The 24,158-nt window shown below is 44.4% G+C and overlaps 1 protein-coding gene across 2 annotated transcripts in view; it reads right to left on the bottom strand.

Moving 5' to 3' along the window:
- The window catches only part of LOC143776636 (protocadherin gamma-C5-like), a 96,516-nt gene that overhangs the window by 66,589 nt on the left and 5,769 nt on the right, over positions 1-24,158 (bottom strand). The gene's annotated exons all lie outside the window — the stretch shown is intronic.

Below are 24,158 nucleotides of genomic sequence, written 5' to 3' on the forward strand. Positions count from 1 at the left end.
CCATTTTTCGTGATCTGGGGTCAGGTGAGGGCTTATATTTTGTGCTTCAAGCTGATATTTTTAATGATACAATTTTGGTGCAGATACGTTCTTTTGATCGCCCGTTATTGCATTTTAATGCAATGTCGCGGCGACCAAAAAAACGTAATTCTGGCATTTCGAATTTTTTTCTAACTACGCCGTTTAGCGATCAGGTTAATCCTTTTTTACTGATAGTTCGGGCAATTCTGAACACGGTGATACCAAATATGTATATGTTTGAATTTTCTTTTATTGTTTTATTCTGAATGGGGCGAAAGGGGGGTGATTTAAACTTCTATATTTTTTTTATTTTTTTCATATTTTTTAAAATATTTGTTTTTTACTTTTGCCATGCTTGAATAGCCTCCATGGGAGGCTAGAAGCTGGCACAACCCGATCGCCTCTGCTACATAGGAGCGAAGCTCAGATCGCTCCCATGTAGTAGATTTACTGCATTGCTATGAGCGCCGACCACAGGGTGGCGCTCATATCAATCCGACATCAACAACCATACATGTCTCAAGGACACCTCTGGTTGTTATGCTGATGCATCGTGGACACCGGATCATGTGACGGGGTCAGCGATGCGCTCATTTCTGGCCCAATGGCCGGAAGCGGTAGTTAAATGCCGCTGTCAGTGTTTGATAGCGGCATTTAACTAGTTAGTAGTGGCAGGTGAATCACTATTCCACCCACCGCTATTGCGGGCACATGTCAGCTGTTCAAAACAGCTGACATGTCCCGGCTTTGATGCGGGCTCACTGCCAGAGCCTGCATCAAAGCAGTGGATCTGACCTCGTACGTACTATCCCATCCGAGGTCAGATAGGGGTTAATGTGTGGAGATGGCGGCAGCCAATCAGGGTGCAGAAACCATCCACAACATGCAGACACAAGGTCTTCTGTCATTGGCCACCAATGTCACATGTCCCTCACCATTAGTGTTGAGCGATACCTTCCGATATTCGAAAGTATCGGTATCGGATTGGATCGGCCGATACCGGCAAAATATCGGATCTCGCCGATACCGATACCCGATACCAATACAAGTCAATGGGACACAAATATCGGAAGGTATCCTGGATGGTTCCCAGGGTCTGAAGGAGAGGAAACTCTCCTCAGGCCCTGGGATACATATTCAAGTAAAAATAAAAAATATGGATATACTCACCCCTCCGGCGGACCCTGGACCTGTTATGGACCTGGTGGTTAGGTGCACCAGGAATGACCTGATAGTTAAACACGGAATTGGGACGAGCTCTGGGGAAATGGGAACTCTGCTGACCGCAAATCCTACTCCTATCAACACAACTAGAAATAGCCGTGGAGCGTGCCTGACTCTGCCTAGATGCCTCTTCACAGCCTAAGAGCTAACTACCCCTAAAGAAAGGAAACAAAGCCTCACTTGCCTCAGAGAAATTTCCCCAAAGGTAAAAGCAGCCCCCCACAAGTATTGACTGTGAGTTAAGAGGAAATCACAAACACAGGATGAAATAGGCTTTAGCAAAGAGAGGCCAGTCTAACTAAACAGATTGAGGATAGAAAAGGGATCTTTGCGGTCAACACAACAAACTACAAAAACCACGCAGAGTGTGCAAAAAATACCCCCGCACCGACTCACGGTGCGGTGGTGCCACTCTGCACCCCCAGAGCTTCCAGCTAGCCAGGCAGTTTCATGAAAGCCAGCTGGACTAGAACTTAGCAAGAAAAACCATAAGAACAAATGAACAAGCCGGAACTTAGCTTTTGCTGGAGTAGTCAGGTCCTCAGAAAGATCCAGGAGAGATCTGAACCAGTACTAGAACATTGACAGCTGGCATGGAGTAATGATCTGAGTGGAGTTAAATAGCGAATCCAGCCTAGCCCTAAATGAGGGCAGGTGGGGAAGGAATCTCAGAACCAGCAGCTCCACTCACAGCCACCAGAGGGAGTCCACAGACAGAACTCACCGAAGTACCATTCATGACCACAGGAGGGAGTTCGAGAACGGAATTCACAACAGGACCTTAGCGATGTAACCGGCAGCCTCCGTTCCTAAGAATGCAGAGTGAAGGACCTTCGGTGACGTCGCGGCTTGTGATTGGTCGCGTGACCGCTCATGTGACCGCTCACGCGACCAATCACAAGCCGTGACGTCATCGCAGGTCCTACACTCACTGCATTCTTAGGAACTGAGGCTGCCGGTTACATCGGTAAAGTCCAGGGTCCGTCGGAGGGGTGAGTATATCCATATTTTTAATTTTTATTCTTTATTTTTTACATGAATATGGATCCCAGGGTGTCATGATCTCTGCAGGCAGAGATCATAGCAAGCCTATAGAGGGACAAGCTCTCGGAAGATGGAACTATACTGACCATGAACTAAGCCTGCCGCGCAACTAGAAATAGCCAGGTAGCATTTCCTATTTATCGCTAGATGCCCAGCTCTGGCCTAAGACCTAAATAGCTAGCAGAGGGAAATATAAGACCTGGCTCACCTCTAGAGAAATATTCCAAAGAAGACAGTAGCCCCCCACATATAATGACGGTGAGTTCAGATGAAACAACAAACGCAGCAGGAAAATAGTCTTAGCAAATTTGAGGTCCGCTTACTAGATAGCAGAAGACAGATAGTATACTTTCATGGTCAGCAGAAAAACACTAACAAAACACCATCCAGAGATTACCTTAAACTCTGGCATTAACTCATAACGCCAGAGTAGCAATCCCTGATCAACGAGAGCTTTCCAGACACAGTAACAAAACTTCAGCTGTGAACTGGAACAAATAGGCAAAACAAAACATGGACAAAAGTCCAACTTATCTAGTAGTTGTCTAGAAGCAGGAACAAGCACTGAGAGGCATCAGATAACATTGTTGACCGGCAAGAAACCACCAGAGAAATGAGCTTAAATAGCGACACCCACTACTGATGGAATCAGGTGAAACAGGAAAGAGGATGACAAGTCCAATTCCACAAGCGGCCACCGGGGGAGCCCAGAATCCAAATTCACAACAGTACCCCCCCCTCAAGGAGGGGGCACCGAACCCTCACCAGATCCACCAGGGCGACCAGGATGAGCCCTATGGAAGGCACGAACAAGATCAGAAGCATGAACATCAGATGCATTGACCCAAGAATTATCCTCCTGGCCGTAACCCTTCCAGTTGACCAGATACTGGAGTTTCCGTCTGGAAACACGAGAGTCCAAAATTTTCTCCACAACGTACTCCAACTCACCCTCAACCAACACCGGAGCAGGAGGCTCAACTGAAGGTACAACAGGTACCTCATACCTGCGCAATAACGACCGATGAAAAACGTTATGAATGGAAAAGGACGCAGGGAGGTCCAAACGGAAAGAAACAGGATTAAGAATCTCCAATATTCTATAAGGGCCGATGAACCGAGGTTTAAACTTAGGAGAAGAGACCCTCATAGGGACAAAACGAGAAGACAACCACACTAAATCTCCAACACAAAGCCGAGAACCAACACGACGATGACGGTTGGCAAAACGCTGAGTCTTCTCCTGGGACAACTTCAAATTGTCCATAACCTGCCCCCAGATGTGATGCAATCTCTCCACCACCGCATCCACTCCAGGACAATCCGAGGATTCCACCTGACCGGAGGAAAATCGAGGGTGAAACCCCGAATTACAGAAAAACGGGGACACCAAGGTGGAAGAACTGGCCCGATTATTGAGGGCGAACTCTGCCAATGGCAAAAAAGCAACCCAATCATCCTGGTCAGCAGAGACAAAACACCTCAGATATGTCTCAAGGGTCTGATTAGTCCGCTCGGTCTGGCCATTAGTCTGAGGGTGAAAAGCAGATGAAAAAGACAAATCTATGCCCATCCTAGCACAGAATGCCCGCCAAAATCTAGACACAAATTGGGTACCTCTGTCAGAAACAATATTCTCAGGAATACCGTGCAATCGGACAACATTCTGAAAAAACAGAGGAACCAACTCAGAAGAAGAAGGCAACTTGGGCAGAGGAACCAAATGGACCATTTTAGAGAAACGGTCACAGACCACCCAGATGACAGACATCTTCTGGGAAACAGGCAGATCTGAAATAAAATCCATCGAGATGTGTGTCCAAGGCCTCTTAGGAATAGGCAAGGGCAACAGCAGTCCGCTAGCCCGAGAACTACAAGACTTGGCCCGAGCACAAACGTCACATGACTGCACAAAGACTCGCACATCTCGTGACAGAGAAGGCCACCAGAAGGATCTTGCCACCAAATCCCTGGTACCAAAAATTCCGGGATGACCTGCCAATGCAGAAGAATGTACCTCAGAGATGACTCTGCTGGTCCAATCATCCGGAACAAACAGTCTATCAGGCGGACAACGATCCGGTCTATCCGCCTGAAACTCTTGCAAGGACCGCCGCAGATCAGGAGAAACGGCCGACAAAATAACTCCCTCCCTAAGGATACCTGTGGGTTCAGAATTACCAGGAGAGTCCGGGTCAAAACTCCTAGAAAGGGCATCTGCCTTAACATTCTTAGAACCCGGTAGGTATGACACCACAAAATTAAAGCGAGAAAAAAATAAAGACCAGCGCGCCTGTCTAGGATTCAGGCGTCTGGCAGTCTCAAGATAAATCAAATTTTTGTGGTCAGTCAATACCACCACCTGATGCCTAGCCCCCTCGAGCCAATGGCGCCACTCCTCAAACGCCCACTTCATGGCCAAAAGCTCCCGATTCCCAACATCATAATTCCGCTCTGCGGGCGAAAATTTGCGAGAAAAGAAGGCACAAGGCCTAATGACGGAGCAGTCGGAACCTTTCTGCGACAACACTGCCCCAGCTCCGATCTCCGAAGCGTCAACCTCAACCTGAAAAGGCAGATTCACATCAGGCTGACGCAACACAGGGGCAGAGGCAAAACGGCGCTTAAGCTCCTGAAAGGCCTCTACAGCATGAGGGGACCAATTAGCAACATCAGCGCCTTGTCTGGTCAAATCAGTCAGTGGTTTAACGACATCCGAAAAACCAGCAATAAATCGGCGGTAAAAGTTGGCAAAGCCCAAAAATCTCTGAAGACCCTTAAGAGAGGAGGGCTGAGTCCAGTCACAAATAGCTTGCACCTTGACGGGATCCATCTCAATGGAAGAGGGAGAAAAAATATACCCCAAAAAGGAAATTTTCTGGACCCCAAAAACGCACTTAGACCCCTTCACACATAAAGAATTAGACCGCAGAACCTGAAAAACTCTCCTGACCTGCTGGACATGAGAGTCCCAGTCATCAGAAAAAATCAGAATATCATCCAGATATATTATCATAAATTTATCCAGAAAATCGCGGAAAATATCATGCATAAAAGACTGGAAAACTGAAGGGGCATTAGAAAGACCAAAAGGCATGACCAAATACTCAAAGTGGCCCTCGGGCGTATTAAATGCGGTCTTCCACTCATCCCCCTGCCTGATCCGCACCAAATTATACGCCCCACGAAGATCAATTTTAGAGAACCACTTAGCACCCTCTATACGAGCAAACAAATCAGTAAGCAATGGCAATGGGTATTGATACTTAACAGTGATCTTATTCAGAAGCCGATAATCAATACATGGTCTCAAAGAGCCGTCTTTTTTTGAGACAAAGAAAAACCCAGCTCCCAAGGGAGAAGAAGATGGACGAATATGTCCCTTTTCCAAAGACTCCTTTATATATTCCCGCATAGCAGCATGTTCCGGCACAGACAAATTAAACAAACGACCCTTTGGATATTTACAACCCGGTATCAAATCTATGGCATAATCGCACTCACGGTGCGGAGGTAACGACCCAAGCTTGGGTTCGTCAAAGACGTCTTGATAATCAGAGAGGAACTCAGGGACTTCAGAGGGAATGGACGACGAAATAGAAACCAAAGGTACGTCCCCATGAATACCCTTACATCCCCAGCTCAACACAGACATTGCTCTCCAGTCCAAGACTGGGTTGTGAGATTGCAACCATGGCAATCCCAGTACCAAATCGTCATGTAAATTATACAGCACCAGGAAACGAATAATCTCCTGGTGATCCGGATTGATACGCATGGTTACTTGTGTCCAGTATTGTGGTTTATTATTAGCCAATGGGGTGGAGTCAATCCCCTTCAGAGGAATAAGAGTCTCCAAAGGCTCTAAATCAAAACCACAACGATTGGCAAAGGACCAATCCATAAGACTCAGAGCGGCGCCAGAGTCAACATAGGCGTCCGTGGCAATGGATGACAAAGAGCAAATCAGGGTTACAGACAAAATAAACTTAGACTGAATGGTGCCAATGGAAACAGACTTATCAAGCTTCTTTGTACGCCTAGAGCATGCCGATATAACATGAGTAGAATCCCCACAATAGAAACACAATCCATTCTTCCGTCTAAAATTCTGTCGCTCGCTCCTGGACAGAATTCTATCACACTGCATACTTTCTGGCGTCTTTTCCATAGACACCGCCAGATGGTGCACCGGTTTGCGCTCCCGCAGACGCCTATCAATCTGAATAGCCATTGTCATGGACTCATTCAGACCTGCAGGCAAAGGGAACCCCACCATAACATCCTTAACGGCATCAGAGAGACCTTCTCTGAAAGTTGCCGCCAAGGCGCACTCATTCCACTGAGTAAGCACAGACCATTTACGGAATTTTTGGCAGAAAACTTCAGCTTCGTCTTGCCCCTGAGATAGTGCCATCAAAGTTTTTTCTGCCTGAAGTTCCAAATGAGGTTCCTCATAAAGCAAGCCCAAGGCCAGAAAAAACGCATCCACATCGCGTAACGCAGGATCCCCTGCTGGCAATGAGAAGGCCCAATCTTGAGGGTCACCCCTGAGCAAGGAAATCACAATCCTAACCTGCTGAGCAGGGTCTCCAGCTGAACGAGACTTCAGGGACAAATAAAGCTTACAATTATTTCGGAAATTCTGGAAGCTAGCTCTATTCCCTGTGAAGAACTCCGGCAAAGGAATTCTCGGCTCAGATACCGGAGCATGTACCACAAAATCTTGTAAATTTTGTACTTTCGTGAGGAGATTATTCAAACCCGCAGTTACACTCTGGAGATCCATTATTGTCAGGTGCACACAGAGCATACAGAGATTAGGAGGAGAGAGAGAAAAAAGACTGCAGCAAGGCAGACTGGAGGAAAAAAAAAAAAAAAAAAATTCCAGCAGACTTCTTATAACTCTCCTTTCTCAACCTGGGTCTTTAACACTTTATTGGCCGGTCAAACTGTCATGATCTCTGCAGGCAGAGATCATAGCAAGCCTATAGAGGGACAAGCTCTCGGAAGATGGAACTATACTGACCATGAACTAAGCCTGCCGCGCAACTAGAAATAGCCAGGTAGCATTTCCTATTTATCGCTAGATGCCCAGCTCTGGCCTAAGACCTAAATAGCTAGCAGAGGGAAATATAAGACCTGGCTCACCTCTAGAGAAATATTCCAAAGAAGACAGTAGCCCCCCACATATAATGACGGTGAGTTCAGATGAAACAACAAACGCAGCAGGAAAATAGTCTTAGCAAATTTGAGGTCCGCTTACTAGATAGCAGAAGACAGATAGTATACTTTCATGGTCAGCAGAAAAACACTAACAAAACACCATCCAGAGATTACCTTAAACTCTGGCATTAACTCATAACGCCAGAGTAGCAATCCCTGATCAACGAGAGCTTTCCAGACACAGTAACAAAACTTCAGCTGTGAACTGGAACAAATAGGCAAAACAAAACATGGACAAAAGTCCAACTTATCTAGTAGTTGTCTAGAAGCAGGAACAAGCACTGAGAGGCATCAGATAACATTGTTGACCGGCAAGAAACCACCAGAGAAATGAGCTTAAATAGCGACACCCACTACTGATGGAATCAGGTGAAACAGGAAAGAGGATGACAAGTCCAATTCCACAAGCGGCCACCGGGGGAGCCCAGAATCCAAATTCACAACACCAGGGCCTGAAGGAGAGTCTCCTCTCCTCCAGACCCTGGGAACCATACACTGGGAACTTCCGATTCCGATTTCCGATATCACAAAAATATCGGAACTCGGTATCGGAATTCCGATACAGCAAATATCGGCCGATACCCGATACTTGCGGTATCGGAATGCTCAACACTACTCACCATATAAAAGGCGGACATGCTGTTTTTGCACCATTTTGTCATTGTAACAGTGCAGAGAGGCTGCTCCTGCTGCTACAAGTAGTCAGGTAGTTCAGCTAGATAGGATCCTGTGTGTAATCGACCTTCCAGCAACTAAATAATTTGTGCTAAAAGTGTGGGCCAGACACCAGGCCACATTTCAGAATCTAAATCGTTTGTGCTAAATGTGTGCTCCAGATACCAGGCCACATTTCAGAATCTAAATAGTTTCTGCTAATAGTGTGGGCCAGATACCAGGCCATATTTCAGAATCTAAATTGTTTATGCTAATAGTGTGGACCAGAGACCAGGCCACATTTCAGAAGTAAAATCGTTTGTGATAATAGTGTGAGCCAGAGACCAAGCCACATTTCATAATCTAAATTGTTTGTGCTTATAGTGTGGGCCAGAGACCAGGCCACATTTCAGAAGTAAAATTGTTTGTGATAATAGTGTGAGCCAGAGACCAGGCCACATTTCATAATCTAAATTGTTTGTGCTAATAGTGTGGGCCAGAAAGTGAGACCAGGCCACATTTCAGAATCTAAATCTTTTCTGATAATAGTGTGGTCCAGACACCAGCCCACATTTCTGAATTTGAATCCTTTCTCCTAATATTGTGGTCCAGACACACTATCTCAGCAAATAAATACTGATTAATTTAGCGACAGGTAACTGACAGGTCTGGGCTTAGGGCTGTGGAACAGCTGGTTAAAAGAGGGGAAAGGTACATTCAACATGAGTGAGAAAAAACTAAGTCGTGGTGGAAGGAGGAATAGTTACTGAAAGCTCTACTGAACAGTGTCTCTTCCTATCCAAAGACAACTGGCAACATCTGTTACTGGATGGGCTACTCGACTCCCTTTCTTTGGCTACCATACAGCACTACACCTTGTAGATGAGGGCCATAAAGAGCATGTGGTCCAGTGGATGGCAAGCGCTGCATCAAGTGGCCTCTCCTCCTTTTCCTCCACCTTAGCATCACACACAGTAGAGACCTCAGAGGTGGCATCCCAATTACCCTTGTTTTTCCCTGCATCACAACTCTCCAACCACCCATCTGAGTGTCGAGAACCACAGATGGAAGAGTCTGCAAGCTGTTCACACATTCTATTCCATGGTCATCAGAGGTCTGGTCCAAAGATTTCCAGAATCAAAAGGAGGAAAGCATCTGTATCGATGCCCAAATTTTTTTCAGTTAGATCCAGGGCTGGACAAAGTAGGGTCTGAGCAGAATCCAGATCCTTATCACCTGACTTTAACCCCCAACAGTGGAGGTGATCCCAATGAGACTCAACTATCTGAGGTGCAGGTGGACTGTACTGTGCTATCAGAGCAGGAAGAGAGGGTGACTCTTGTGGCGAGGAGTGGGAGAACAGAGAGGATGATGATGAGGTTGTAGATCCCACTTGGTGTGAACCCAGAGACATGCAGCTGAGTAGCTCAGCAGATGAGGAGGAGGAAGACAAAAAGGTTATGTTGTGGCTTGCCGAACAGACACAGAGTAATGCAACCACAAGAAGCACTGTTTCCTCTGCTACAACTCTGGCTGTGGCCAGAAGTGGTTGCAGATCTGTAGTCCGCAGGAGCGGCAATGGTTGCCAAGCCAGGACCTTCTTGAGACTGCAAAGGATGACCCAACTCACCTTACCTGCCAACTTTGCAAAAAAATGACTCAGTAGAGGCAAAAATTGCAATATGTTCACTACTACATGCATGAACCGGCACATGCATGATCAACATGCATCAGTCTAGGAATCTCACAATGCTAAAATGCGGATTGGTGGGCCTCGACAACCACCGGCCATCCCATCAACCGCATCTGCTGCTTCTTCCTTCTCTATCACCATGGCAAATGTTCTTACACAGATCTCTGGCGGCAGACCTCCACTTGTTTCCCCCACACAGTCGGGGTGAGTGAAAGCCCATCAGCTGTTATGGAAATGGAGATGCCTGCTGTTTTTGTTTCACTGAGCACACCACATCTTTCTCAATTCACCATAACATCTCTGCCTGCACCTCACTCACAGTCCAGCAGTTTGTCATGTTCACCCTACTCGACCCTATCAGTACTGCAGCCAGCACTTGGTCCTGCAGTTGTGGTCACGTCAAAGAATGTTTCCTCCTACATATGCCAAAGCTAAGAGGTTGAACTTCACCATCTACAATTTGTTGGCTGCGGAAATTTTATCTTTCCACCTTGTAAATACAGGCAGTTTCCAAAAGCTGATGGCTGTCTCAGTCTCCCAGTACCAGTTGCCCAGTCACCATTACTCCTGTAAGAAAGCTGTGTCTGCGTTATACCAGCATGTCACAGCCATCAAAACCCGTTCCTGGAAAAAATCTATGTCTTCCAGGATGCATTTCACCACTGACACTTGGACTAGCAAATATGGCCAGGGGCATTACATCTTGCAGACTGGGCCCTGAGTGGCTCTGGTGGCTGTGGGGGCATGCAGGTACATCTTGGAATCCCAAAGGCTTGCAGGACAAACCTCTGTATCTAACACTTCCTCCACTGCTTCTGCCTCATCCACCTCCACTAGGGCCTCCACCTGTGTCCTCGGCCTTTCCCTTAAAGAGACGTGCGTTTCAACAGTACTGTGCAGCCAGGGCTTACCCCAGTCAGGTAGTGTTTAAATCAATATGCTTTGGAGGTCACAGTCACACAGCTCAAGAGTTATGGACAGCTATCCAGGCTGAGTTTAAGCAATGGCTGTCTCCACTGAACCTGGAGCCAGGGAAGGCCATGTGTGATAATGGTGCAAACCTGGTGGTGGCCCTATGCCAGGGAAATCTCACACATGTGCCTTGCATGACTCAAGTCCTCAACCTGGTGGTACAGCACCACTATCCTGGCCTGGATGTGCTGCTGCAGAAAGCACGGTCGCTATGTGCTCATTTCCACCATTCACACCCTGCAGGTCATCGACTGGCATTGCTACATAGGTCTTTTGGCCTGTTAACTGTTTGATATTCGATGTTCTGACATGGTGTAATTACACTCTGCACATGTTGCAGCGACTGTGGCAGCGGTGATGAGCCCTGGTGCAGCATGTCCTTTTGCATAGCCTGGCCAACGTGGTATGGACGTGGTGCAAATCACACTTGCGGAATGGGCACAGATGAAGGATCTCTGCACCCTTCTACACAGTTTTGAAATGTCTACTAAGATGGATAGCGCTGACGATGCCATCATCAGCATCACTATTTTGGTGATCTACATGCTGGAGAATTGTCTGTGGGAGGAGGTGGTGGTCTCAGAGGAAAATGTGGAAGCAGAGGAGGATGCAGAAGGAACAACAATAGCTCTAAGTTCCAGACTCTTGTTGCATAGGGGGGTGACATGGGAGGGTGGATTACCGTGATTGAGGGGGGTTCATGGTACCAGTCAAACTGTTAATGATGGCGCAGAAGCTGAGGAACAAATGAAGGAGAATGAGGACAACAGTCAGGAGATGAAGAGGATAATGATCCGCTCTCTGTTGTCTGTGGCTGATGGTAGGGGACAGAGGAAGCAAGCTTGAATGTTACCTTGCCACCAACACACCATGGACTTGGACCTCATGGAAGTGCCAAACATATGAGTGCCTTCTTTCCGCACTATCTGCAACATGATGCCTGTATTCTTAGGGTTAGAAATAGTGCTGACTACTGGGTTGCCACTCGGTTAGAGCCACGGTACAAGACTACAGTTTGCCAGATGCTTCTGTATCACTTGTGTCTTACCAGGGTTGGAGTCAGCACCAGACTCAACAGTGTTCATCCAGTGTGCTGTCAGGGAAATGTAGCATACCTGGCCACAAGCGCTTGTCCACGTGTTGGTCATTAAGTGGACAATGCCAGTAAGTGTGTTGGTAAGGGCACCGGTGATGTTTTTGGACACATGCTGGTACAAGACGGGACGCCACATCGGGAGAAATAATGGTGACTCAGGACCAAGTATTGAGAGACAGCTGCCACCATGATTTGGCAGAAATCTTCTGTATTTACAAGCCTAAACAGCATCATTTTCATGGCAAGCAGCCTGGAAATGTGCCTGTTTAGCGTTTCAGCCAGTGGGTGGATGGTTGGGAACTTTTCTTTTTGTTCCAAGGCCTGGAATAGGGACAGCTGAACGCTGTCCTGGGACATATTTTTGGAGTGCGTGATGATGGTGCCTCAGAATGTGCAAGGACAGGTGTGTTCCAATGTCATGGATAGGGGATTGGGAAGCACCTAGCGCAGGGGAAGAGGCAGTGGTGTCACCTGCTGGCACCAATCATGGACCCAGGCATTGAGCCCTAGTTGGGTGCTTAGACATGTTCCTGATCCTGCTGGTGGTGGTTAGTCTCTTAGTAGTCAGGCCCCTGCTGATCTTGGCATGGCACAGGTTGCAAATGACCATTTTTTGTCTCAGAACTTTCTTTAAAAAAGTCCCAGACCGAGGAACACCTAACTCATTGATAGAGAAATTCATGAGTGTCGATGCTCTGTGAAGCAGTTGCCCGACTTCTTCCTCTGGTCACCCCGCTGCCTCTTCCTGCCTGTCTCAGTGCTGCCGATCCTTTCCCATCAGTGCTGCTGGCCTTTCTCTGCATGCCAGTTTCCCAGGTTGGGTCTGTAACTTTGTCATCCACCACCTCGTCTTCCACCGCGGCACCCTGGTCCTCCTAACTTGATGACTTTGGTGACTTAAAAACAACCTGACTTATCGGCAACTGTGTCTCATCATCATCTTCCTCCTTAGACAAATTTTCCATCCCCACTGTCATCTTCTTGTGACCATGGCTGCTCTTAGTTTTCTGCATCACTACACATCTACTGTCCTTCTTGGAACATGCAGGATGTGAGGCCACAATTAAGAAATTATGTTGTAAAGAGTGTGGGATCACTGGTCTTCTGGGATTCAACATGGTGGGACGAAGGAGAATCAGGGTGAGGATTAAGTGATTCAGGCTGTTGGCTGGTGAGACTGGACCGTGTGGTAGACAGTGTGGTGCTGGCAAGCATGCTGGAAGCATTATCTGCTGTCCAAGCGACCACCTGTTCACACTGGTGTGGCTTGCAAAGGGGTGTCCCTTGGTTCCCTCCAAAGTGGGACAGAAAGCTATGCATCATGGATGGGTGTGTTTCTTGTATTCCAGGAACAGGAATAGTTGCACCAACCCCATGTCCTCAGCGTCTGCGTGCAACCTTTCTTTATTGAAAGTAATTTTTTTCATGAATCAAAAAATGTGGTTAACTGTTCCAGGCCAAGAAGTTTTAAAAAATATTAAACCACCGCAATTTTACACTTTTGATTTTTAAGTTTTTGTTTTAGTTTTATATATTATCGTAATGTAACACTAAGAAGTGCGTTAAAGTCTATGAATGATTAACTGAATCCACAACAATTTTAAAAATCTTTTTTGGCTTTTTATATACCACTGTAATGGAACATTAGGCACGTTAAGCTCTATGGATGACAATATAGTTCATTTTTTCAACAAAAAAAGAGAATGTGGTCATGTGCAGCAGCTGTATATTTAGCAACGGACTGCAAAGCATTAATCCCTGCCTATAGGCTGTATTGTTCCAATCTCCCTCCAATTGGAACTGTCCCCAGGCTAAATGCGGCATGTATCTGACACATACAGCAAAGCACAGGATTAACCCTTAGAAAGACTGTTAGTATGATGATTCAGCATCAGTACCAGTGTCAACAATAGAGGACTCTGATTAGTTATACTGTGCACACACAGGCCTGGATTACTGCTCTCTCCCTCCAATACAAACTGTCCCTGAGTTGTGCAATGGCGTCTGTGTGCCGAGCATGGTGGCACCTGTCTTTTTATATCCTCGAATGAGATAATATGGCCAGCCAATCACAGTAATGCCACTGAGATGGCTGCGGCATTACAGTGACTGTCTGGCAAACTCTCCATGCTTATTAGCTGTGTAACTGGCGCCAAACAAGCGGCGTCAGCGATTTAAGCTTCAAATCCAAGTACCAGCCAATACTAGCCAATGCTCGCCGAGAAGCGAGCACATCCGAGCACCCAGATACTCGAGTGATTTCCAAATATCACCGAGTACGTTCGCTCATCTCTAATATTAACATAATTACTTCAAGTTCTATTTTTAGCAGTCTTCTCACTTCTTTTTCCAACTAATCATATAGCATTAACAGGCTGTATTCCACTATTGTGATATTGTTATATTCTGTTTTATGCCTTGCAGATAATTGTAAAAAAAAAAAAACCTACATGAAAATACTGACTATAAAGGAATTATTGACCCATAAAAGGAACCTCCCACCCCAAAAAAATTGCTATTATCATGCAGATATGGGGTTAATCATTACTAGCTAACCATCTGATTTGTGTGCCTGGCACCTGATATCACAGACAGTGTGCTATCAATCAAGCTGAAAAGGCTGCTGCTGGGCGAGAGAATTATGTCGGGAGGCAGTAGCTCCTTAAAAGAGTTACCCCTTTTGAAAAATTTTGGTGCCTGGGCGGAGTTTGGTTAAAAAAAAGTGCTTTACTCACTATCCTCATGTCCATGTCATGCCACTGCTCCAGGTGTCTGACACTGTCACATCGACAGCATGGCAGCCAATCATTGAGCTGAGTGGTACTCCCCTTGTTGAGCTCCTGAGCTCACTAATTAGCTGTCGCCATGACGTCAGCACTGCAGAAAATATCAAATCCCAGGAGCAGCAGAGACTCAGAGAGTACTTGTGGAGAGTGAGCAAATTATGGTTTATTTATTTTGTAACAAAATGTGTCCGGGGAAAATTGACCGCCTATTCCTACATAGAGCTTAGAAGGATTCAGCTAGTCAGTTTTTAATCACGTGATGTCATAGACCTAATGGAAATGAGAAGAATTAGCTGAGTAGAAAGGCAAAATGAGCAATTGTAAGTAAGTATGCAGTGCTATATAATATGATGATTACAGTATATTAAAAGGATAAACATTTTGTTGGTTGTGCTTCTTTAACCCTTTTCCTACCTTAAACATATCTATACGTCCCTGTGACCTGGTGCTTATTGACCCGGGATGTATGGATACATCCAAGCAATTTTGCGCGCATAAATGCTGTGTGCGCACAATCTCCACTGGGTGTCATCTGATTCTGACAGCCAACACCCAGCACTCATTGGTCGGAGCTGTCCCGCGCCGCTCACAGCACTTTAACCCCCTAAATCCCTAAATGCTGTGATTGAACTCAGCAGGCAGAGTGAAGAAAGCCCCTCTGACCTTGAATTGGAGACATGGATCGTTGCTATGGTGACCTGATGTTGTCATGACAACATTTGGGTCACTATAGCTAGCAAAGTTGCTTGATTATGCTCAGAGCATGATGAAGCAAGTTTGACTGTCAGTGCAGCTTTGGCAGCTTGCATAGCATAGGGATGCTCCTGCATCTCTATGTTACACAAGAGATCAGCCTGCAAAAAAATGAAAGTCTCATAGTGGGACAAAATAAAAAGGTTAAAAAAAAATAAATCAAAAAATAATACAAAATCAAAATATATTGTACCCATGAATAAATATTTTTATGAAAAAAAAAATAGAACAATAAAAGTACATATATTTGGTTTCGCCACATCTAGAACGACCCAACCTATAAAACTCTCTCACTAGTTACCCCTCTCACCATAAAAAATAAATATAAAACAAGGCAAAAAACAATGCTTTATCATCATACCACCGAACAAAAAATGGAATAAAACCTGATAAAAAAGATGAATATAAATAAACATGATACTGCTGAAAGCGTCATCTTGTCCTGCAAAAAACAAGCCACCATACAGCAACATCAGCGAAAAAATAAAAAGTTATAGCACTTATAATAAAGCGATGCAAAAATAATTATTTTTTCTACAAAATAGTTTTTATTGTGTAAAGAGCCAAAACATTAAAAAACAATATAAATGTGTTATCACTGTAATTATACTGACCTAAAGAATTAAGCTGCCTTATCAATTTTACCACATGTGGAACGACATAAAAAAATAAAAAAAAAATTCCTGAATTGCTGGTGTTTGATCATTCTGTCTCCCAAAAATTAGAATAGAAAGTGATCAAAAAATGTCATGTGTCTGAAAATAGCACCAATAAAATCGTTCCGCAAAAAAACAAGCCCTCACATGATCAGCCGAAATATGGAAAAATGATAGCTCTCAAACTATGGTAATGCAAAAACTATTTTTTACAATAAAAAGCGTCTTTTAGTGTATGACAACAGCCAAACATAAAAAGCCAATATAAACCTGGTATTACTGTAATTGCACCGACCCAAAGAATAAAGGCACCATATCACTTATACCACATGAGGAACGGTGTAAAAAAAGAAAATAAAACCAATTCTTCACATGCTGTTGAATTGTTCATTCTGCCTCCCAAAGATCGCAGTAAGGCTTGGAGAAAATGTATCCTGCGCTCTGCGCTAGCACCAGGGTTTCTATATAAATCTCTCTAATACGTGATTCAGATGGAACCCAAGTCGGAAGATTCCCTATAATGAGGCAGATGAAACTTTGTATGCCATAGCACCTGTGATCCGGCGGTGTCTGTCTTTTTAGAATTGCATAAAAGGGCAGTCGGCCAAAGTTATGTGCTCTTCTGAAAAGAAGGACACTGCTGAACAGAGGCCAGACAGACTCCAGAGTAACTCTGCTGCCTCATTATAGTGAATGGATCGCTCGGGGGTTTCATCTGAGTCATGTCACTTGGAGATTTATATGGAAACCCTGATGTAAGTGCTCAGTGTAGAGCGCTGGATAAATGTGATCCTAAACATTATGTAAAATGTTCCTAACAAAAGCTTTAACTCAATCCACAAAATAAGAAAGTTTCCACATGAGCATTTTCATCTCTTTCACGTTTTCTACTCTTTGTTTCTTATGTATTCTTATTTAGCTCATTTGGGTCACTTGATTAGAGCAGAATTTTTCTTTATTGAATGTACATCCTTCCAAGATTACCAAAGCCTCAAATAATGCCCAGAATCAGGTCCTTGTTTGTCTTTTACTTTTTTGCAAGACCATTCATATTTTGCACTATGTGCTCTATTTATTGCACTGGGCACTTTATTTATTTCATCTGTCCTATGTCCAGGACATAGAGGCTGAAACACAGAATTCTGGGATGTGTCACTTGTAAAAGTGGGTGCTGTTGTTTATTAACTGTGAAGCATATATTACCAAACGATTAACATTGGTGGACTATACTTGTTCGGTAACACCTTCTCCTGTGATAAGCACCTCACTGTTTATGGTTATTGTAAATACAGAGCCTGGTGTGGGTGGGGGCAGCTTTCTCAGCTCTTTTTTTTCCAAATCTAGGAGCTCTAATAAAGGGGACGGGAGAACTACAATACCCAGATAGATTAGCGAAATTAGGATTATTTAGTCTAGAAAAAAGACGACTGAGGGGCGATCTAATAACCATGTATAAGTATATAAGGGGACAATACAAATATCTTGCTGAGGATCTGTTTATACCAAGGAAGGTGACGGGCACAAGGGGGCATTATATGCGTCTGGAGGAGAGAAGGTTTTTCCACCAACATAGAAGAGGATTCTTTACTGTTAGGGCAGTGAGAATCTGGAATTGCTTGCCTGAGGAGGTGCTGATGGCGAACTCAGTCGAGGGGTTCAAGAGAGGCCTGGATGTCTTCCTGGAGCAGAACAATATTGTATCATACAATTATTAGGTTCTGTAGAAGGACGTAGATGTGGGGATTTATTATGATGGAATATAGGCTGAACTGGATGGACAAATGTCTTTTTTCGGCCTTACTAACTATGTTACTATGTTACTCTAAATGTGTCAGAATGGCAGCACCAAGTAAACTAAGTGATATATCGTTGGATTCAGCTTCTCTTTGCCTACATTATGCTTCTGTCAGGTGAGGTAGCAAAAACCTGTGGACAGATTCCCTTTAAAGGGGTGGTCTAAGGATATTTTATTGTAATTTTTTACTATGGGCTTAGAAACTAACAGGCAGGTAGTTGCTAACAGAGGCAACTACCTGCCTGTTCTATCCAGCGCTCGCTCCTGCTGACAATTCAGCTGCTCCATGTCAAATGAGCCACTCTTCCTCTTCCAAGCTGCTCTGTTGACGGGACATGATGATTGATGTCATGTTGATTGACAGCCAGTTACCCGCAGTTAGGCAATAGGGAGCAGGCTGTCAATCAGCATGACGTCGGCCTTCAAGTCTTGTCAACAGAGTGGAAAATAAGCTGCTGCTCTGTCTTTCATGACAGAAGCCGCTGAATTATCGGAATGAGTGGTCTGTGACCAGGGCCGGACTGGCCATCGGGCATTTCTGGCAAATGCCAGAAGGGCCAGTGCCTGCAGTGGGCCGCTCGATCTGTCGCCCCCTTCACGCTGTCAGCCGGCATTCTGTTTTCTGCAGCCAGCACACTAGGCAGCATCAGCTTGCCTTGTGCACAGGATCGCGCTGCACTTCTAAAATCACTGCGGCCGTCAAGCTAGACAGGATGAAGTTGATGGCCGCGGTCTGATGGTCTAAACACCAGCTGTCATGAGGTAACAGACACAGGGCACGGGGCAGGGGGAGAGGCGCGCTCTGCTCTTCTGTGCTGCTGGGACCCTGCCACTTACTGCAGCCTGGGGTCAGGAGTCAGGACATCAGACGCCCACTTCCTCCTGTCCAGCCAGGCGGCAGGGGCAGAAAGGATTTACGAGCTGCTGATAACTTTACCCTGAGTGCATGGAGCAGATTAGAAGCACAGAAAGCCCGGAGTTGTACCTGGAACTAGCTAAGAGGCAAGCTCTAATAGAATTAAGAAAAAAAAAGCTGTGTCCACTCTTCTTCCCTCAAAAAAATCATCACTCCTGTGGTGAACTATACTCCCAGCATGCCATAGGAGCTGCTGTACATGCTGGGAGTTATAGTTCTCAAAAGCAGGGAAAAGGCTATGAGCACATGTAGTTTTGATGGCTGCGGATTTTTCCGCAACAGATTTCATTTTTATGCGGATTCCACCTGCGGTTTTACACCTGCGGATTCCTATTATGGAGCAGGTGTAAACCACTGCGGAATCCGCACAAAGAATTGACATGCTGTGAAACAAACAACACTACGTTTCCGCGCATTTTTTTCCACAGCATGTGCACTGCGGATTTGGTTTTCCATAGGTTTACATGGTACTGTAAACGCATGGAAAGCTGCTGCAAATCCGCAGCAAAATCCACAACGTGTGCACATAGCCTAATAGTCAACCATGGGACATAGATGGCGCCTGTGGGAACTTAAAGGAAATCTGATGGCTGAGGGTATGTTTACACTTGGCGTATCTGCTGCGGATTTGATGCAGTGTCCTATCCGCAGCGGCCAGATGTTACAGCATAGTGGATGGGATTTTATGAAATCCCATCTCCACTAAGCGTGCACTGACACCTCCTCGACGTCATCCCAGCTCCTTCGCACAATGCATCCCTGGGAACGGAAGGCGCCGCGTGCACCGCTGAGAGGCGGGAGGACTTCGGGGGCCATCAGAAGGTAAGTATATCAATATTTTTTATTTTAATTCTTTTTTTTTGTACAGGGATATGGTGCCCAGTCCATGGAGGAGAGTCTCCTCTCCTCCACCCTGGGTATGGACATAGCTCCATGCGCAAAGTAAACGGATCAATGCATTCCTATGTGTGCGGAATCCCTGCGATTCCGCAAAATAATGAACATGCTGCGTTTTTTTTCTGGAATGTGTTTCCACTCTGGAAAAAAGTGCAGCATGTGCACAAAAATTGTGGATTGCATTCTGATTAATAGGATGCTTAATGTAAGCGTTTTTTTCGCGTTATATATATATGTGAAAAAAACGCAAAAAATCCAGAACGTGTGCACTTAGCCTTAGTGTGTAACCACCATACGACAAGTGGGCCTGTGTACCTTCAAATGCCAGGGCTGAATTTTTGTCCCAGTCCGGCCCTGTCTGTGACCAATCTGTGCTGGCAGAGATCAGTGCTGGGCACAACAGGTAGGGAGTTAGCGACTGCCTCCATATTAGTTCTTAGGCACATAGTGAAAAAAGAAAATAGTCCTGGATAACTCCTTTGAAACTTTGTTGTATGATGTGGCTATACTGTGTCTCAAAGAGTCTGGAGACCCAAATATTCTTGCATGCCTCCTTATGGTGCTCTGTGCCACGCTTTATGTTCTTAGAAGCAATGATGCTAGGGAACAATACCCCTGTAATACAAAATCTGCTGGAGCGATGCTATAATTTATACTTTAATGTCACTGCAATTTTACCACCGTTCCTCCCCATATTTTCTCTAACTTGACATTTGTGAGTAGTCCGCCATTTTACTGTTGGAGATGGAGTACTGTTGGTATTGAATTGTAAGTTTAATGCAACTCCATTGAGTTCTAAGGATAGTAATGTCATGCTCTAAATTCTGTGCATGATTTTGTAGTTGAAAAACTGCAGTGCAGTCTTAAGACTTAATAGTATGTAGCAAAAATTAACCATAAATATTCATGTGGCTTCTTTGTGAAAATTATCCATGAAATTTGCCTAAGATGAAGGAAACTGGTATAGCTGTCTCAGCATCTACATCAAGAACTAAATTAATTAAATAATTGCAATTTTCCTGAGGAAAAAAGATTGAAACAGATATCATTGTTTGCTGAATGAGGTTTTTTCCCCTACAGAAAAAAAATGTAAAAAAATAACTCTAGTATACCAACTACTAGGGCAATTCCAGTGTTGGTGATATCTTGGATCTTTGGGTGATTCTTCCTATTTTTATAGCACAGTAATCACTTTAATGTCCCCATAGTAATCAGTGGTTGACTGCAGTGGTCACATGACACCATGCCCACAAGCAAAAAAAAAAAGTAACTATTTCAGAATATTTTTTAGCATCTGGAACACTTTATAATTACAATCTAGATTAAGTGAAACAAATTTACCTTTGTTTTGATAACATTATGGGTATTTAATGTAATTTGAAACATCTCTGACAACCCTTTAAAATCTAATTATTCTTTTCCCTTGAGTTTTCAATAATTTGTAAGAATTTAGCCATAGTTTTAATTATAAAATATTATGATTGACATTACAACTAGAGATTGGCAGACAACTGGATGTTCAGGTCTGGCGGGTTCAGCTGAACAGTTACAAAAAGTTCTGGTTCGGTTACCAGAACAGTACCCAGTCCAGAACCCGACCCGGACCCCATTTACTTCCCGAACAGCCAGTGTTTGCCACGCTGTCATGTGCATGACAGTGCGGCAAACACTGCTTCTCATCGGTGGTAAAATCGTCAATCTCACAGCTGCAATTACCACACTGTCAAAAGACAGTGTGAGCGCGCAACTGTGATTCAAGGTGTAAAGTTTACCTCTGGTCACTGGCGTCAGCTGATGGAACTACTGCTCCCATCAGCCGTCACCTGCTGCCGCTAATAACAGTGAGAGCAGGAGCCGCTGATGAAAGTATTCATCATTCGGCGCCCGCTCTGTACACACATAATTAAAAAAAACGGCATGGGTTCTCCTGTATTTTTGATATCCAGCCAGGCAAAACTCACAGCTGGGGGCTACAACCCTCAGCTGTCAGCGCAAGGCTGGTTATCAAAAATAGAGGGGTCTCCAATCCAATTTTTTAAATTATTTAAAAAATAATTAAATTAAACGGCATGGGTTCCCCCCCATTTTTGACAACCAGCCAAGCTAAAGCAGACAGCTGGAGGCTGGTATTCTCAGGCTGGAAAGGAGTCATGGAGATTGGCCCCCCAGCCTAAAAACAGCAGCCCGCAGCCACACAGAAAAGACACATCTATTAGATGTGCCAATTCTGGTGCTTTGCCTGGCTCCTCCCACTTGCCCTGTAGCGGTGGCAAGTGGAGTTAAAATTTGTGGGGTTGATGTAATTTTTGTATTGTCTAGTAATATCAAGCTTCCTCTGTGATGATGCTAATTACTTAACTCACATAGTTGCCACTAGAGATGATCAAATCAATTTGCAAGACCCTGGTCCAGTGGCCTTGTCAAAGGTCCACGACCTCAGAAGGGAGCCCTGCAAACCGCCTGCTACCTGCTCTAATCTCTTCGGATTTGTAGGCCTGGCATGACATTATTTATTGGCTTGACAAAATAGGAGGTAAGCAGGTAGAAGTCGGTTCACAGGGCTCTCATGCAGCTCCCATTCTCGTAGTTCATGGTCGCTGGACTAGGGTGACAACTAGTGGTATCTTCCCAGAGGATGTCATTTGACTGGTATGTTACATAATCACCTCTTATATCCAAACTCTTGAGATGATAAATGCTTTAATATATGATGTATTGATGCTTTGTTTATCCCTTCACCACTGCATTGAATAAGGTCTGTCGGAATATTAACTTACAACCCTTTAGGAGCTTGAATAAGTTGCTCTTTCTTGTTGTCATTTTTTAAAACATAGAAAGACTGCTAACTAATAAAGATATAAAAAGGCATTTTAAAATACTGACAATGCAAGCTATTTAGTGTTTTTAAGTGTTTCATGAAGTTATGTTTCTAATAGGTCGCAGTTGGAAAAAATAATAGTTTTAAATATAAAATATCACCTTTACGTTTATTCCACTTATTACTCGATAGTTTACATTGGATATTTAGATATATACAATATAAAATTAATTTGTGTTAATGTTTTGCCAATTTTAAAGGGGTTTTGGAAAACCCCTTGCTCCCTCGGCTGCAGTTTGTTTTAAAAAGACAAAAATTTGCTTTACTTTACTCACCCTCCCACGGTCCAACGTTGAGTCTCCTCAGTTGCTTTCAATGTCTGTTATTGTCTGCAATGCTAACGTCACGTTGACAGCACTGCAGCCAATCAGTGAACTCAATGGCTGTGCCCGAATAGACAGCATGAGCCACTCAGAACCACTGAGCTTTCTGATTGGCTGCAGCATTATCGAAGTGACATAAGTGCTTCAGACAATAACACCCTGGGAGCAGTGTCGAAGACTCAGTGCTGGACCCAAGGACGTTTTCTAAACCAAACCGCCTGGAGACAGGGGTTTACTAAAGCAGGAAAACCTCTTTAAGGATAAAAAATGATATTATATTGGACAGATTTATTACAATTATCTATAAACATAAACAGTCAGTGTAGAGACATCATCATCACGATCAATTATCTATGATGACACCACTAGTCTATAAAGGAATCATGTGCTGTAACATAAATGTTTTATATTCGGAAAGTTTTGTGACACTTTTGCCATTAGTAGCAGCTCGGCACCATTCAAAAAAGCAGCTCGGCACCATTCAAGCATCCAATAGCATGAACCAAAAATAAAGACAATCTCTTTAAAGTGACCCTTAGGGCAAAAGATGAAAATACAGCAATTGCTTGGAATCATCTCCAATGATTCTACATGGTCATAACCTTCTGGGGCATCTGCAAATATTTTTTAGCAGGCCACTCCTGCTGGCCTTTTTATTTATCGTTAGTGGTTTCCATAAAATGTCTGTGAACCTGTACAGGCAATGACTTATGGTAAAGTGTGTGTTTGCATGCACCATAAGTCTTTTCCTATACTTGTTCATGGGTAGTTCATGACAAACTTGGAAGTGAGCTTACAAGGGACAACATGGGTGAAATGTGAGGCTCAGCTACAGTATGTACTTGCTCTACAGCAGTGTTTCTCAACTCCAGTCCTCAAGACCCACCAACAGGTCATGTTTTCAGGATTTCCTTAGTACTACATAGGTGATGGAATTAATGCTCTAGCAGGTGATGAAATTATCACCTGTGCAATACTAAGGAAATCCTGAAAACTTGACCTGTTGGTGGGTCTTGAGGACTGGAGTTGAGAAACACTGCTCCACAGGCAATGGGTGTATTTTCAACTTTTAAGTATAAGTTTAAAGGGGTTGGCCATTACTTTTTTTTGACCATCAATATCTGGACGTGGGGGTGTTACACTTGGCACCCCCACCGATCAGCGGTTACCGCTGCCAGCCAGAAGTTCTTTGATGCCATCTGAATATAGCAAGTCCATCAAAAC

This window comes from Ranitomeya variabilis, chromosome 5, assembly GCF_051348905.1.
Source record: "Ranitomeya variabilis isolate aRanVar5 chromosome 5, aRanVar5.hap1, whole genome shotgun sequence".
NCBI classification, from domain to species: Eukaryota; Metazoa; Chordata; class Amphibia; order Anura; family Dendrobatidae; genus Ranitomeya; species Ranitomeya variabilis.